A 17,388-nucleotide genomic window follows, 5' to 3' on the forward strand; every position below is an offset into this window, starting at 1 on the left:
TCTCATTGCGTTCCAGCTCATATCTCAGAGAGGTTTCCCTAACCACTCTACTGTAAATAGTTCCTTCTCTCACACATCAGTTGTTCTTTTTCACATTACTCTGCTTTTTGTTCAAAACACTTATCACAACTGGAAGATGTTTATTTATTTTCTTGTTTAAGGCCCCTGTCCCCTCTTGTTCTGTGAGTTCCCTGAGTGAGAAACAATGTCTGTTTTGTTCACCACTCTATCCCCAGAGCCTGGCACATAATATGTGCTCAATAATAAATTGCTGAATAGATCAACAAATAAGAGGCAAATTTGCATGTATAATGACCTTTCTTTTATTTTGTAATTTGGACTTTCTCTTTAAATGTGAGTACTCTGCTTTGATAATGTTTGTTATATTTTCTCTCCTTTGCTCCAAATTATCAAGGTCATGTTGTATTTAAGGTTTTTTTCTCTCCTTTGTGGTAATTTCTCTCCCAGCGTGATGCCATTTGCAAATTTAATGAATACTATTTGGTTATTTATGTGGTTAGGAGCAGAATGAGGAAGACAGGCTATACTGACTGCTCTGCTACATTTGGGTCATTTCAGTAATAGGAACACTGAATCTTCACAGAGAAAGTCTCAGCTCATTCCTGAATGAGATGCCGAAAATAATGTATTAGAATATTAATGAATACCTCATAAATTGCTTAATGTTGGTTTCTGGAATATTTGTACATTGATGCCAGTATACATTTTGATTTCTAGAAAAGCATTACCATAAGCCAAAATTGATTATACTTATATGTGTTAATTACAAAAATTTTCTGCAGTAAATATCTCTTCACAGTAAAATGAGATACACTAGAGAAAACTGGAATTCTTATGCAGTGTAACAATTATGGTTCTGATTAAACTGTGTCTCTGCTTTGCAATGATGATCTGGCCAAAATGAAAGCTTTTCTATTGCTGGCTCCACTGTACACATCTCCTCACCTAACACCCCATCAAAACAGCCCCCGAGGCAAAATCCAACAGCTCCTTAACAACTCAAGAACACTATACAGAACTTAGAAAATGTAGGTAGGGCCAGTAATTCTCAGAGTGTTGTTCCCAGACCAGTAGTGGCATCACTGGGAACTTGTTACAAATGCTAATTCCTGGGCATTCCTACTGAATTAGGAACTTGGTGGACTGTGTTAGAGAAAAGCTGTGCCACGACCCTTGTTAAAGATGGTAAGACAGACCTTATTCAAAGGAAGGTCCTACAACAGGGTTTTGTAATAGGAGAGAGATTGGGCTCAACTCCAAATACAACAAGGATGAGTGGGGATTTATAGCTGTATTAATCAGGATTCTCTAGAGAGACAGGACTAATAGCATAGATGTATATATGAAAAGGAGTTTATTAAGGAGTAGTGACTCACACAATCACAAGGTGAAGTCCCACAATAGGATGTCTACAAGCTAAGGAGCAAGGAAGTTCTAAAACCTCAAAAGTAGGAAAGCCGACACTGCAGCCACAGGCTGAAGGCCTGAGAGCCCCCAGAAAACCACTGGTGCAGGTCCAAGAGTCCAAAAGCTGAAGAACTTAGAGTCCAATGTTCGAAGGCAGGAAGCATCCAGCACGGGAGAAAGATGGAGGCCAGAAGACTCAGCCAGTCTAGTCCTTCCACATTCCTCTGCCTGCTTTTCTCCTAGCCATGCTGGCAGCTGATTAGATGGTGCCCACCCAGATACAGGGTGGGTCCGCGTCTCTCAGTTCACTGACTCAAATGTTTATCTCCTTTGGCAACACCCTCACAGACACACTCAGGAACAATACTTTGTATCCTTCAATCCAATCAAATTGCTACTCAGTATTAACCATCCCAATAGCTAAGGAGCAGGGGGGCATCAGAGGATGGAAACTTACTTGAGGAAACATCAGGAATAAGGGGAAATTCTGGCTAAAGGGACCTAAGAGGATTCTTGCGGAAGGCAGGCCAGGGTGATCAGACATCACCTAGGGGATGGTGGACGATCAGATATTCAGGGTAATCAGATCTGCAGGGTGGAGAATTCTGGTTCAGCTGCTTTAGTAGGATTCTTGCCAAAATGGACAATGCAGACACAAACACAGAAGCTTAAAAGCCAGGGTCTCATTGAGAAGAGAGTTCAGAGGAGGCTCACTGGAATTTGGTGAAACAGAGTATCTTTGTCAGGTGGTGGAGAGGCGGAGGAGAGAGGAAGTCAGCCATCTGTGTTATTGTAACAAACCCAGCAGAAGAATCTAAGACAGGTGAACTACTGAAGTAGGCAGAAAAAATTTATCCCAGGTGGGGTTTAGGTAGGAAATCTGTGTTTTAACTCACTTATGTAAAACACAGAGGTCCCCTAGCTAAGTGTGCTAAGGCGTGAAGCTTTCCAACTGGGTCCACTCTTGTCTGATACCTACTAAGCCATTGTTTCTGGGAGGAGTCTCCAAAAGTCAGCAAATTTCTTCTCTGATTTGGAGGGCCTTTCTTCAGGTAGGTTTTACACCCACGTCTCCTGACTCAGCTATGAGTAATAATTGGGCCTGGACCATTCTTCTCTGCAGTCTACATTATACACTTACTCGCCTGAACTTTGACTTTCCCCACTTTTTTTCTTTTTTTTCATTAAAATTGACCTTGGACTCTCCCTTGTTAGACTTGCTGTACCTTGAGGGTTGAAATGGACAAGAGATTTTTACTTTTGAATAGTTCACAAACTTTAGCGTGCAGAATCACTGGATGCCTGTTAAAACAATTGCTGATCTCCCTTGATCACCACCAAGTTTTTTGATTCAGTAAGTCTGGAGTGGGTTCAAGGATCTGCATTTGCATAAATTCCCAGGTGATGCTGATGATGCTGGTCTGGGGACCACAGTTTGACAACTTCTGTTCTGGAAGAGTGAAAATTCATTTAATTCATGAAACAGTACTCAAAAATTTTAAAACAGATGTGTGTTTACCAGGTATATTAGTCTTTTCTCACGCTGCAAATAAGGTCATACCCAACACTGGGTAATTTATAAAGTAAAGAGGTTTAATTGACTCACAGTTCCACATGGATGGGGAGGCCTCGGGAAGCTAAAATCATGGCACAAGGGGAAGCAAACACGTCCTTCTTCACATGGTGGCAGCAAGGAGAAGTGCTGAGCGAAGAGTGGGGAAAGCACCTTATAAAACTGTCAAATCTCATAGCAACTCACTCAGGATCATGAGAACAGCATGGAGGTAACTGCCCCCATGATTCAATTACCTCCCACTGGGTCCCTCCCATGACACATAGGGATTGTGAGAACTATAGTTCAAGATGAGATTTGGGTGGGAACACAGCCAAACCATGTCACTAGGTACTTATCCAAAGCATATCCTAACATGGAGGATTTTAATTTTTTAATGCTTTTTTTTTTTCAGCTTCATACTAGCCAATATGGGAAAGAGCTGATGGTATGCTAGAATTCACAGGTGCCAGGTACAGAAAGCTGTACCCGAGAGATTGGATATCTCTTTCCAATTCTGTTCAGCGACATCGTGTTGATAGCTTGAAATCATCCATGGCAGCAGAATCTATATCACGGAAATCAGATAAGCATTATAGATCGGGGTTTCTCTTCCACTCTCCCAAACTGATTCTTTAACATTTACCAGCACACTACTGGGAAGAACCATAAATAATGAACATACAGATAAGATCTGAAATGTCCTTGCAGGAGTACAGATATGAATTGGACAAGGGTTGGGAAATGAAATTTGTAAATGTATATGTTCTCCAAGAAAATGTGAAAGGGAATGATGAGGTCAAAAAGGTGTTCAGCAATTGCTTAGGGAACATTGAGAGGCCAGAAAAGTGTACTCTTTAAGGGATGGGCTTTGGAGTTAGATACACCTGGGTTGGAGTCTGACTCCATCACTTATTGTCACTTATTGTATGTGATCTTGAGTAGGTCACCTGACCTCCCTGATTTTAATTTCCTCATTTTTAAAATAGAAATAATGTGTTGTTATAAGGCTTACATAAGAGAAGTAATTTTAAATCTAGCATGATGCCAAACATACTTGTTACTTTAATTCAGGAAATGTTCATTATTATTACTGTTTTTTAAAATTAAGTATAGAGGTTGCCAACATTCTGTCAACAAATATTTACTCAGCACCTTTTATGCACCCAATACCCTGTAGACACCATTAATAAGTTGTGGTTACTACAGTCTAGGAGTTTACAATGTAATGATGCCATCACATTTTCAATCAGCCTGCAAGAAAAGAGAATTAAAATGTAATTGTTTAGGTATGTATGCTAACACTTTGAAATATAAATATTGACAGAAAAGGAAAGAGATCCAAAATAATTAATAGTATTATAACTAAAAGGAACAGAGGCTATGAAATATAGTGTGAAACGATTGCTCTTTCTGATCATGCCTTAGCAATAACTGAAAAAATTTCTCAGGCACTAGGATACTTTGCAAAGAATACATAGAGGATTAAAAAATCTCGTTTGAACAAGAGAGAATGTTAACATATGATTTAAAATGATTAAAAGCAAGAACGTTTTGTCTCTTTTCAGGATAATATAGAATAGTGTGACATAACACAATATGAAATGAAGAATATTAATTGGCTTACACAATTAAAACACTATTTGAAATATAATTCTATAACAAGGGGACTATTCATTTGGTTTTTCATGATTCCTACCAAAACATTTACTGAAATTTTTATGTATCTACAGTTGACAATGGAGGACTTGTAACTCATACTTTTATAAATATATAAAAATAATTCATTCAGAATCAATTTACTCTCTATAGAGAGTAATATATATTGCTATACCTTTTTAAAAATGTAAACATATATAATACCTATATATACTACTGAATGGAGTTCTGATGTCAATATCATGTTCTTTTTCATTAAACATTGGACAATCATTCTTATGCAGACATCCAAGGAAAGGATCTCTGTTTTGGATTCCTCTTCTCCCCGTGTTGTCCAAATTCAGCTTGTTTTCTTTCCCATTTATATCCTGTGATCACTTCTCTTCTCACATGATTCTGGTAGAAGAGTGTAGGCTTGTGTTAAAACCACCTAGATTTTGTCACATATATGCTATGCGATTTGGGGCAACTTGACTTATTTGAACTTCAATTTTACCTTTTGTGTGATGGCTAAAATAATACTTCAATTTTATAGGGTTGGTTGTGGAAATTAAGACAACACATGTAAAGTACTTTGCATTCTGCCTAACACATGGTAAACACTCATTAAATAGTGGTGGGTTTTGTTTTCTCTTTCCTTTCAGGGTTCTTACTACTAGTTACAACTTGTTTTCAGTCAATGAATATGCAAATGAAAACTGTTCATTGTAAGCATAGCGTTTACAGAGGTTCTTCCTTCACTATGCTTTGCAAAATGCTGGCTGTCTGCCTTACTAGAAAACTATAACTTGAAAATTTATCTCTTGCTGTTGTTAAACTCTATTTTGTAGCTCTCTGTCTAACCTCAGTATTCTCTGGCTAGGTACTATGGCCTGTCCTGGATTCTCCATTTAGATGGTAGGAGTTTTTTCTTGCTAAGAAATTTTTCTTCCTTTGGGCCCTACATAATAATGGATGTCCTTCAGGCATGGTGGCTCATGCCTGTAATCCTAGCACTTTGGGAGGCTGAGGCAGGAGGATTGCTTGAGCCCAGAAGTTTGAGACCAGCCTGGGCTATAGAAAGACCTTTCCTCAACAAAAAATAAAAAATGAAAAAACAAAAAAATAGATGCCCATCCCAGTACATAGGTTCTAACACTTCCCGAAGAACCACATTAAATATCCTCTGTGTATTCCTGAAACGCTAAGGGGAAGAAATGGACCCAGAGACTTTAAAAACTAAAATATATATTCCTAGTTGCAGAAGTATTTAATGGAGATGAGGCTTGGGGTGGATGGAGGCAAAGAAATTTAAGTCAAAGCAACAAAAATTAAAATGCAAATGAAAAGTTTAGATAATGTAAAGAAGATGAGAAGACAGAGAAGTTCAAGCAACAATAAAGGCCTCATCCCCAGAGTGTAAAGGGACAGAGAAAAGTGGGCAGTGATTTAAAGAGAGAAAAAGAAAAAAATGAAGATAGTGTCAGGAACAGTTTCAAAAGAAAGAAATACAGAGGATTTGGGGGTCTGAAGGAAACAAAGGAATGAGCTGTAGATGTTAGGCACTTTGATTGAGGTACAGACAGGATGTGGTTCCTTGTCCTTATGAGGGGACAGTTTAAAAAAACTACATGTATACTTTATATTTTGCAGTTCCTCCTACTGTTCTGGAGAACATTCTTTGCCTTGGGGAGGCTGAAGATTGTTATAGCGGAAATACAAAGTGGGAGGGGGTGTGTGTTGAGGCAAGGGTTGGGGAGAACAAGATAAAAAGAAAAGCAAGAGATTTTAAATTAGCTCCTGAAATCCAAAATAGGATTTTGCAAGAAGACACAGCTCTTAAAAACCAGACTTTTTTTTTAAGGCAAAGAAATTCTCTGATTCTTATATTTATCACTCATCTGTCAAGGCCTAATGGACCTTGACTATCAAGGTACATTTGATTGAAGTCCCAGAATGGAAGAAGTGTTTGAGTTGAGCTCCTATACGAAATCCTGGGTCATGTGTGACCAGATGGGACAGAGAAATTTCTACCTGCTCCTAAGGAGGGATATAAGGGGCATGGCCAGGTCGTTTCGCTGTTGTGGGCAGAACTGACCTTGTGGCCAAAGGCAGAGGGGGACAGTCTGGACCTGGAAATGAATGGCCAATATTAACAGACCTCTGAGGTTCTGCAGACTGACAGGAGCCAGGGCAGAGCTGTCTCAGCAGCTGGGCCCTAGCCTGACAAGCTGAGAGAAAACAGCTGGCAAGTGTACCAGACCCCTTCACAGTCACAAAACAAGTCAGGATGGTTGCCCAAACCTTAGGCTGCTTTCTGAGTGATGAGAAAAAGAATGGTTGCCAAGAAGAATGGCCAAGGCAGTAGAGCAAAATTCTTTTCATAATATATTTTTTAAAGACCAGAGGCAAAATTAACTGATGGGTACTGGTTTTACCAAAATCAGCTTTCCAGATTTTTAGTGTATTGGTCCATTATCACATTGCTACAAAGAACTACCTGAGACTGGGTAGTTTATAAAGAAAAGAGGTTTAATTGACTCACGGTTCCACAAACTGTACAGGAGACATGGCTGGGGAGGCCCCAGGACACTTACAATCATGGCAGAAGTGTGAAGGGGAAGCAAGCACGTCTTCATACGGTGGCAGGAGAGAGAGAGAGAGTGCAAAGGGGGAAGTGCTACACACTTTCAAACAACCAGCTCTTATGAGAACTCTATCATAAGACAGCACTAGGAGGATAGCGCTAAACCATTAGAAATCACCCCAGTGATCTAATCACCTTCCACTAGGCCCCATCTCCAATACTTGGGATCACAATTCAACATGAAATTTGGGTGGGGACACTGAGTCAAACCATATTATATAGGAATTGTGCTTCAATGATACATATGTGAAAATACAGAGTGCATGATAGGTCAGATCCAGCCAGTGTAGCAGGAAAAAAAAAAAAGAGTTGATTCCAGAGTACATGATAAGAGGGAGTTATACAGCTTATCTATAACATGCAGCTCAAGAAAAGGCATTGACAATTTAAAGCAAGACATATTAATATATTTGTCTCTTTATAACCAGGCAAAGGCGTGGTATGGTATCACTTAAGTATACGGGTGTTTGAGAACCATGAACTCAAACCCCATCCCAACTCATTCCTCCTACACACTACAGCAGCATTGCCATGATGAGAACGTTGCTGGGGGAAAATGTAAGTGATGGGGGAGATCCCATAAGCAAGGTGACTCATGGAACATTTACTGGGGATTCTTCTGAAAAACATGTTTACATCAAATCTAAAGGAGAAGAGACAGGAAGAAGAAAAGGAGAAAGCACCGTGAAGATGGAATAAGCCAGAGCTTCATGTGAAAGCAACAGAAAGGTTGGCTCAACAACCATCCTGCCCAGTTCAGTTTTATCTGCTAATGAGAAGAAAAATGAGCATCAGTGAAGGAGAGGGAATTTATTCACACATGTGATCTCTCTGGGTTCTTCGAACTCTGGGGCTTTGATTGATCCATCTGCTAGAACTGCCTTAAAAAAAAAAAAAAGGAAAGAAATGAAAAGAAGAAAAAGCACAACAACAGGAGCAGCCGAATCTATGAATTACTTGATGCCATGGGCAGAGATGGGCACCTTGTTGCTTCTGGTCACTGCATGGCTGTTGGAATTCAACAGTCACAGCTGTTTCCTGTTCACTGGACTGGATACAAAACAGATTCAGGAAAGGGTTAGCTGCCCACCCATCTAAGTATCTTGAAGGCTAACACTCAGCTCATCCGGGCAGTAACTTTCCATGAGGGCAGCTGGAGTTTGTTTGGTTTTATTTGCTTTTTCACTAAATAGATTATGTGGGCCATATTTCTAGGAGAGATGGGATTTGGTGGATACCCAAGCACAACATATATTTATTTTGTGTTAAACTAGAATAATGTGTTATATGAAGAGGCACTAAACTATAATAAAAATGACCTTGATTTAACTTTGAAGCCAAACATTTGCAATTTGAAGTAGCTGGTAGTTAGGAGAATGACACCTGGTACTTATGCAGGCATGTTTCAAGAAAATTTATATTCTATGAATCTAAACTTATATTAATGTCAATTTATTCACTGACATTTATTGAACTCTGTTAGCCCAGTTACAAATAGTAGTCTTCTCTCACCTTGCTGATTGAAAAAGGGAGGCAGAAAGAGGGTAAATTACCTTCTCTGGACTACTGGCTTAGTGGCACAATTAGGATAGGAACACAGAGACATTTATCTGGTCTCAGGGATCTGACATTTGAGGCACAGCAGAAGCTATGTTGCAATTTCCAACTCCTGTTTGCTATAATTGATACCTGTAGAAATCTGTGACTTTAAGGACATAATGTTGCTTTCATGAATCATATTTACCAGATTATTTATTCATGGGTTATAGATTATTTACAGACCATAATTGTGAATAAAGCCACTGGAGCTGATCATGCCATGGCGATTAGCATTACATTAACACGTGGGATGATAGAATAAAAGCAAGCAATTTTGTCAACAGAAGAGGATGCCAAAGCTGAACTGATAGTGTGGATAGCTTCTAAAAATTAGAGGATTTGCCAGTCCTCTACTATAGGCCTTTGAGTATATTAGGGAAGCCCGAGAACACAGACCTGGAGGGGTATAAAATAGAGCTGCCCACAGAGAGAACTGAGTTCTCATTTGGAACAGAAATAACTGTATTATGAGCTAGAGGATTTGCAAGAGAAGCTTGCATGTGGATATTCTGCATATTCAAATGCTTCACTGTGCATTTAAGTTTTACATGGAATCCTTTACATTACATCAAAGGCCTTTACTTTCTTCTCTTATCCATGTATAGAGAAAACATACATGCATTATCAACTCAATGGTTATTTCATCTTACTGTAACACGTAAAGAAATTTATTGGCAAAACACCTCACAATGGTGTTTTGTTAGAAAACTGAAGGCCATCTGTGCTGGAGTCTCCAGGTAGTGCTTCTTTCTTCTCTTTTGTTCTGTAGAATTGCACTGGTTCATACTCTCTAACTTTCAGCAAAAAGCAATTTTGTAAATGGTGCACTCAAATGCTCTGATGAAGTTATAACTGATAAAGGCACTGAGACGAAGATGCTGCAGTGAAAAATGGGGCACGTCAAAGAAAACTGATTCGTAATCATAAAATGCAGACAAGGAAGAATAAAGTGGTGTGTGTATTGCAGGCTGTCAGTTGCCCACTTCCAGGTTTGTCCACAGCCTGAGGGCATTATATCTTGTCAGAAGTGCTTGTGGATGCTCATCTGTCAACACTTGTTCAATGTCAAATTGTATCAGAGGGTTCAGTCTCCTTTTGGACTTCAGTAGTCATCTCTCGGCTCTATTATATCTCCTTTGGTTAAATGAACTTTCATTTCAAAACTGTCAGGCTTTTTTCATGCGTCCCTTTCCCCATGGAACTGGGAATCTGGGCTGGATCTTAAAGCCATATATACTGTTGCTTTCTTTTAACAATGACCTGACACAGATCTTTAATGGAAAATTCCCATCACCTCCCAGAATACATATGACGCAGCACACTCTTTCCCCAACTTCTGTGCCCCTTCATCTAACAGTCTCCCTGGCAGGCTTGAAGATTTTTGTCTTCACTTGTGAAAGCCAATTGCTTTACCCTTTTCTGTTGTGGTTCTTTACGACCACCACTCTCCTGCAGGGGTGCTTTTTTTCTCTTTCCCACTACCATTTCCTTTTTTGTTTCCCAGCAAATTAACCCCCTTCTTTAAGATTCATTATCTCAGAGCCCTTTCTAATTTATTACTACCTGAGACTTTCTTTCCAGACATTATATGAATTAAACTGCAAATCCTTTCATGACAAAATGCCTAGAAATTCTATATGAACAATTTTTTAAACCTCTCCTTTGAATGCATAGATGAGTTGATAAAACATAATCTCCGTAGAGAAAGTGAATAGAAAGTCATATTTGACACCGTAGCAGTTACTGCTATTTGTGTGTGTGTGTGTGTGTGTGTGTGTGTGTGTGTGTGTGTGTATGTGTGTTGGGGGGGTGCCAGTAGTCATGAGAAGCTAGGGATATAGACCATAACACCATGGATCGATAGATGATGAGATGTGGGGACTGTAAGAGACAGGAATTGGAACTGAGATATATGTATAAAGCTGGGACTCTTGAAGGGCAACACTTAGTAAAAGAGTGACTAGAAAATAAATATGCTCACCCATGCAAGGAAACCACATGGCAGCGTCACTAGCTAAGACTGGTTGCTTGGGGACAAAGTCTCCCCTGGAGAACTCTATAATCACAGGCTTGCCATCTCATGGTTTGTGATTCAAATATATACTTTTCTTTATGATTCATGAACCCTCAAGCTGAGATACAAGGTGAGAAGTTGTCACAGGTCAGTGAAACCCATGGGTACCTGGGAAAAGCAAACACACAGCCTAGGCCAAAGTGGTTTCCCACAGAAATAGATCCTCTAAAGATGAGCTCACAATCTAAAATTACAAAATATTCAAGGAAATAATTTACCCTGAACCAAAATCAGTAAAGACAGTAAATAAATATCAAGATCACAAGCCTAAGAATTCAGATGTTACTTTTATCCATTAGACTTTTAAAAGGTATGTTAAAATGATGAAAAGAAATATACTGCCAAAGAGGCCAAATAGAACTTCCAGAAATTGAAAATGTAAACACTGAAGTAAAAACTGAGTGAGCATTTTAAACAGGATATTGGACACACCTGAAGAGTGAATTCATGAACTGGAAGATAGATCTGAAGAAAACTATTTGTACTGAGACGCAGATAACATTACGAATGACATAAACATTACGAATGACATAGTTTATCTTTTGCACTGTGTTATGTGCCATGTACAGAGATTAAAATCTAGTCCCAAATTTACACTTCCAAAAATTGCCTAATGTTGTATAACCACCTTCTGAATGATCAGAAACTCCTGAAGGGAGGCAACTAAAATGTATTTTAGTGTATCAATCAAGTTCTCATCCCAAGTTCTGCAATATAAGTACCAAACAGTAAAGTTAACGATCCTGAGAAAAAGGAAAGAGAAAAGATGGGCATTTTATCTACTTATATGACTATATACATAACAGAGCGAGTAGGAAATGATAGGTAGATGCCATAATTCTTACTTCTGTAATGGCATGAGCCATGGTTGATATTTCCTTCAGTTAGCACCTCAGACTGTTGACTTTCTCAATGAAGCCTTCATTTCTGAGGAATATGAACTCTTGGTGTCCAGTTTGTTTTGGATTGCAAGACCCTTCTTTGCCTCTTGGCTTAGTAGAGGCACCCCAGATCAACTGGATTCTAGCCAAAGTCTTCCTGCCCCAAATTTGCAGCAATTATTCTGTTTCTCCTAGACAACCAGGATCAAACACCACTTTGTTTGTTTTATCTGGTGTCCTCAAGAGACTGAGCAGACGGCAGTTGCCATGTTCAATTTAGTGGTATTATTATTAAACCCTTTGATGGCAGCATTTCTCCCTTGGATTTGAAAAACTTAAGTCATTAGGGGTAAAAAGTAATGGAGATTGGAAATAAATATTTTGTAAATTAGTCATGAGTTGTAGCTATAAAAAGGACCAACCCTACTCACCCCTTCAGTGCTGGAACTCTTGTTTCCTAGCCAGTAATTGATTGCTCTTCAGAACATTTACCGAATTCCACAGGAGAGCATTTCAAGCTTGCAAAGTGTTAGATACTGGCTGATATAGTAACTGAGTCTTTAATAGGCAATTCCAGCTACATATGGGTAATGAGCAAGCAGATGTGACCAATGCATTTTTATAACATTTCCTTATTTCTTTTTATAGTTAAAAGGACTTTCTTGGCCAGAAGCAATATTGTGTGATATTCCATGAGGATGAAAAAGCCATCTAGTAAGTCTATGGTAGGTGCTACTTGAGGAGATATTGAGATATGGAAGGCATACCCAAATCCAGAATAAATGTCTGTTCCAAGGATGTAGCAGGATTCAGTGTAATGAATCTGCCGCAGGTGAATTCCTGGTCCAATTAGAGTATTCTACCTTACTGGAGGGGTCAGGGTCAGTAACTGTTGTTGGTAGACTTGGCACCTGACTCTGACAGTAACTTAGTCAACCATAGTGAGAGTAGTTCTTTGTTGATGAGCTTGTGTATAACCTCTGTCCTTGTCAATATGGATGATTTTAGAACCCACTGAACAAGGATGGGCTGGCTGGAGAAAGAGGCTAACTAATACCACAGGTTAGCTGAGCTTCACCTGACAACTGAGAACCTTCTCTGCAGTGGAGGCATTATAATGAGCATCTCTATGAGACACAGATATTTTTCTTGCCATCAATCATCTGATCCTGTTTCTTCTAAGAGCTTGATGATCTCTTAAATCTAATCAATCTGCCCTTTTCCTAGCCAATATGGACAAAGACATATACTTGAAGTTCTGCCTACTGGAAAAAATTATCTCTTCCACTTCTCTTCCTGAGTGGGCTCTAATATCATGGAGGTGTGTCTCTGCCTATTGTCAGCCACAGGTGTCTCTTTTATATCACTGCATCATAGGGAACTTTCCACACAGCAATGTGGGCCCATGAAGTAAGCTGAGGGGAAGATGGCAGCATGGGAGATTCAGGCCTGCTGGAAGGGTAGGCAACATTCTTATTCAACTTTTTTTTTTTGAGGATCTGTCTAAGGCTGGTCTCTAATACACTAACTTCTCCTTGACTGTGCAGTGTATTGTTTGCAGCCAGTTTAGAGCTAGGTATATCTGGTAACACCAAGTTTATAATGGTCAGCTGAGTCCCCTATCACCAGGTATACCATGGTTAGCAGGGCCCAGTGGCAATCAAACTACTGTCTTCCAAAAGAATGACAGCTACATACCAAAGAGGATGCAGTTTTCTCTCAGATTCTTTGGAGACTTCATTGTGATTCTTCTAACGGGAATTTCTGCAGCCATCATATATTATCTTAATCTGCTCAAGGCATTTAATTAGCCATAGCATTGGCTGAGTCATGGGGATCAAGGTGCAGAGAGCTGTTTGCCGTGTAGCTTGGACAAGATGAAGACTCTTCTCTTGCTCTAGGCCTTAATCAAATTAGGCAAAGTTTCAGGTAACCAAATAAATAAGTTACGGTGTAAATATAGTTTATATTACTTCAAAAATGCAAAAATCCCACCAAGAATTGTATGTACAAAATATTGCAACCTGTTTTTTATTTTGGAAGGAATATGCTGAGCCAGTCTACTAGTCTGCCAAAAACTTTACTGAGCTTTCAGATTTTTATACTTTTGTGGAGGACACCATCCATCTTCTGATGAGTCTGGCTTCTAGGCAACCAGCTTCTTTTTGCTCTTCAGGTTGTATTATTACCAACAATGTGATGGACCAGGGAGATATCTTGTGGAATGAGAAATAGTCAGATCCTTGAGAAGTAAATTGTGGCATAACACTGAGGAGGTGCTGTGTCCTAACATGGAATAACAAAGATGTACAGCAGGTCCTTGAATAACATCACTTTGTTCAATGTTGTTTCATTATAAATAAACTTGATGATAAAAAGAAGAATTGATTCTTCGCTGGGGCCTCCGTCTGTGTGAAGTCTGCATGTTCTCCCCATTCTGTGTGGAGTCAGGTACTCTAATTTCCTCCCACAACCCAAAGATGTGTACATTATGTTAATTGGTATATCTTCTAAATGGTCTCAGTCTGAGTAAGTGTGTGTGTGGGTGTGTGTGTGTGTGAGTGCATCCTGCAGTGGAATAGTGTTGGTGCCAATTTTATGCCGTGATAGGTTCCATCCACTGGCAACCCTGAACTGGAATAAGTGGGTTAGGAAATCAATGACTGAATGAATAATGAATTTTGTTATAGTCCAATAAAAATTCATAAAGTGTACAATAATCATCCAAATGAATGACAATAAATAATGCTGGATGAAAGAGCTCAGTGAGCCTGCCATATTTGTTATTGTGTGGTTTTGAACTGTGTGGTGGTAGGAGGTGCTCTTTTCAAGTTTTGACTTGCAAACACTTATTCCTTGATTTAACCCATCACTAGGACTGCTGTTACTCACCAGTTCACCAAAACCAGTAAATAATTATCTGGGTAAATAATTACCTTACTTGCTTCTATTAATCTTTCTTAAATGTATATGCAGCTCACATTTATTTCAAATGTTAATACTGTAAGTGTTTTGAGCCTTTAGAAGTTTAACGATGATTTTGTGACCAAAAATATGCTGTAGGAACTTAGCTCCTTTTTATATCAATTAGCCTATGATAAAATTGGTTTCAGAGCATGTTGTCTTGCATAAAGTCAGTTTCCAAGAACTTACTGACAACATTAAAGGATGACTTACTGTACTAATCTTTTTCCAGGGAAGCTATTGGTTTCTGGTATTTTCTGCTTGTTGGGATTGAAAAAAAGTCACTGGATCAATAACTGGTTATTAGGTATCTGTGGTTGTATTAATTTAGTCCATTAAAAATATTACATCTGGAACAGTAGCTTTTATTGGAGTCATCAGCTAATTCAGGTTATGAAAATTCACTATTGCTCTTCCAAAATCAATCATGTTTTGCACTAACTAAACTAGAGAACTACACTGAGCATTTTATAATTACCACTCTGCAATTTCCAGCCTTCCATGGTAGCAATAATCTCTGCACTTCTCCTACAGGTGTAGTATTGTTCTTGACTTACTATTCTGTATGGAAAGAGAGATAGCCTCTGCATGTCCCTATTTTTCTATAGCTCTTACTCTATGAGTTGAGGATGTAATGTGAGTATTTTTCTTTTTTCTTTTTTTTTTTTTTTTTTTTTTTTTTTTTTTGAGACGGAGTCTCGCTCTGTCACCCAAGCTGGAGTGCAGTGGCCGGATCTCAGCTCACTGCAAGCTCCACCTCCCGGGTTCACGCCATTCTCCTGCCTCAGCCTCCCGAGTAGCTGGGACTACAGGCGTCCGTCACCTCGCCCAGCTAGTTTTTTTTTTTGTATTTTTTTTAGTAGAGACGGGGTTTCACCATGTTAGCCAGGATGGTCTCGATCTCCTGACCTTGTGATCCGCCCGTCTCGGCCTCCCAAAGTGCTGGGATTACAGGCTTGAGCCACCGCGCCCGGCCCTGTGAGTATTTTTCTAGCTACTGAAATGTATTCAAACATTATGGTCAGGACCTGGGGAAATAACCATGTAATGGGATGAGGGTCACACACAGCCAATTGTGAAGGAGACTCAAGTGAAAATTATTTTCATGACATGTGGCTCTGGGAATATCATAGACTAAGTGTGTGTGTGTGTGTGTGTGTGTGTGTGTGTGTGTGTGCATGTGCATGAAGGTCTTCTTATTGGTGACTAAAGTTAGATACTTCGTAAGACATAGTTCTTATGTTTTGGGGTTTGAAGAAAGTAAGGAAAATTTCCAAAGGACCAGAAAAAAAGGAAAAGCTGTGAGGACTTAAAAAGCAATTAACACAGAAGTAATGAGGGATTCCAACAAAGGCAGGAGCCAAATTGTCACTGCTACCAAGAAACTGCGCTTTGGTCTGGTGAAAAGATGTCTGTGGGAAGTTGCTAAACTTGAGTGTCCCAGGTTAAGTGTAAGAAACTTGAAGGTGATTTAAGCCATCATAGAGGTTGGTAGCCTATCCTGGCTTGTGTTTGATGGAAACCAAATCCACTTTGGTGAAAATGTCTTTATTTTATGCTGTCATGTTTTCCATTGATCAAGATCAGCCAAATATGAACCCACAGAGAAAGATTACCAAACATGCAAAGAAACTAAACCATATCAATGATAGCTAGCATAGGTAACATACAATACATATGAACCCTCAAAGAGTTGAGACATGATAATCATAAAATATAGTTGCATAAGATGTAGGATATAAAACAACATTTTATGAACTATTTAAAGAAATGGAGGATGGAACAACAAAAAATGTACATGCAACAAAGCACTTAAAATTTTTCCAAGCATATATAAAGAATATCAAATGTAAATTTTAGACATGAAAAATGTAGTTGTTGAAAAACAGAGGGTAAGGAACATAATACATATAAAAGGATAGAAATAAGCTAATTTGGAGACAGACTTGAAGAAATTAACTAGAATGCAACACAGAGAAATGGGAGGTGTAAAATGAAAGAAGTGTTAAGAGATGTGGAAGATAAAAAGAGAAGGTCTAATACTATGTCCCTTGTGACATATACAAGAAACAGTAGCAAGAGATCCACCTGGGAGATCATTAGAAATTCAGATTCAGCCTTACTGCTGACCTCTTGTATCAGAATCTTTATTGATTAGGAAGCTCCTCAGGTGACAATATACACCCAAGGTTTGAGAAGAAGTAGGTGAATAAATGTATAGTTAGAATCCCAGACTGAAAATAAAGAGAATGGAGAAGAAGCAATATTTCAAGAGATAACAATTACACATTTTCCAGAATTGAGGGAAGACATGAATCTATTTCTACCAAGCAGGATATCTATCTATCTATCTATCTATCTATCTATCTATCTATCTATCTATCTATCTATCTATCCATCCATCCATCCATCCATCCATCCATCCATCCATCTATCTATCTATCTATCTATCTATCTATCTATCTATCTATCTATCTATCTATCTATGTGTCTTCTATCTATCTATCTATCTATCTATCTATCTATCTATCTATCTATGTATCTTCTATCTACTATCTATCTATCTATCTTCTATCTACTATCTATCTATCTATCTACTATCTAT

The 17,388-nt window shown here is 38.8% G+C and overlaps 1 protein-coding gene across 1 annotated transcript in view; it reads left to right on the forward strand.

The window, feature by feature from the left end:
- The window catches only part of UBE3D (ubiquitin protein ligase E3D), a 210,066-nt gene extending 197,580 nt beyond the window's left edge, over window positions 1–12,486 (forward strand). The window contains exon 11 of the mRNA XM_065543795.2: window positions 12,468–12,486. The gene's annotated coding sequence lies outside the window, so the exon portion shown is untranslated. The remainder of the gene's footprint in view (window positions 1–12,467) is intronic.
- The last annotated feature ends 4,902 nt before the right edge of the window (window positions 12,487–17,388 follow it).

This window comes from Macaca fascicularis, chromosome 4, assembly GCF_037993035.2.
Source record: "Macaca fascicularis isolate 582-1 chromosome 4, T2T-MFA8v1.1".
Classification (NCBI taxonomy): Eukaryota; Metazoa; Chordata; class Mammalia; order Primates; family Cercopithecidae; genus Macaca; species Macaca fascicularis.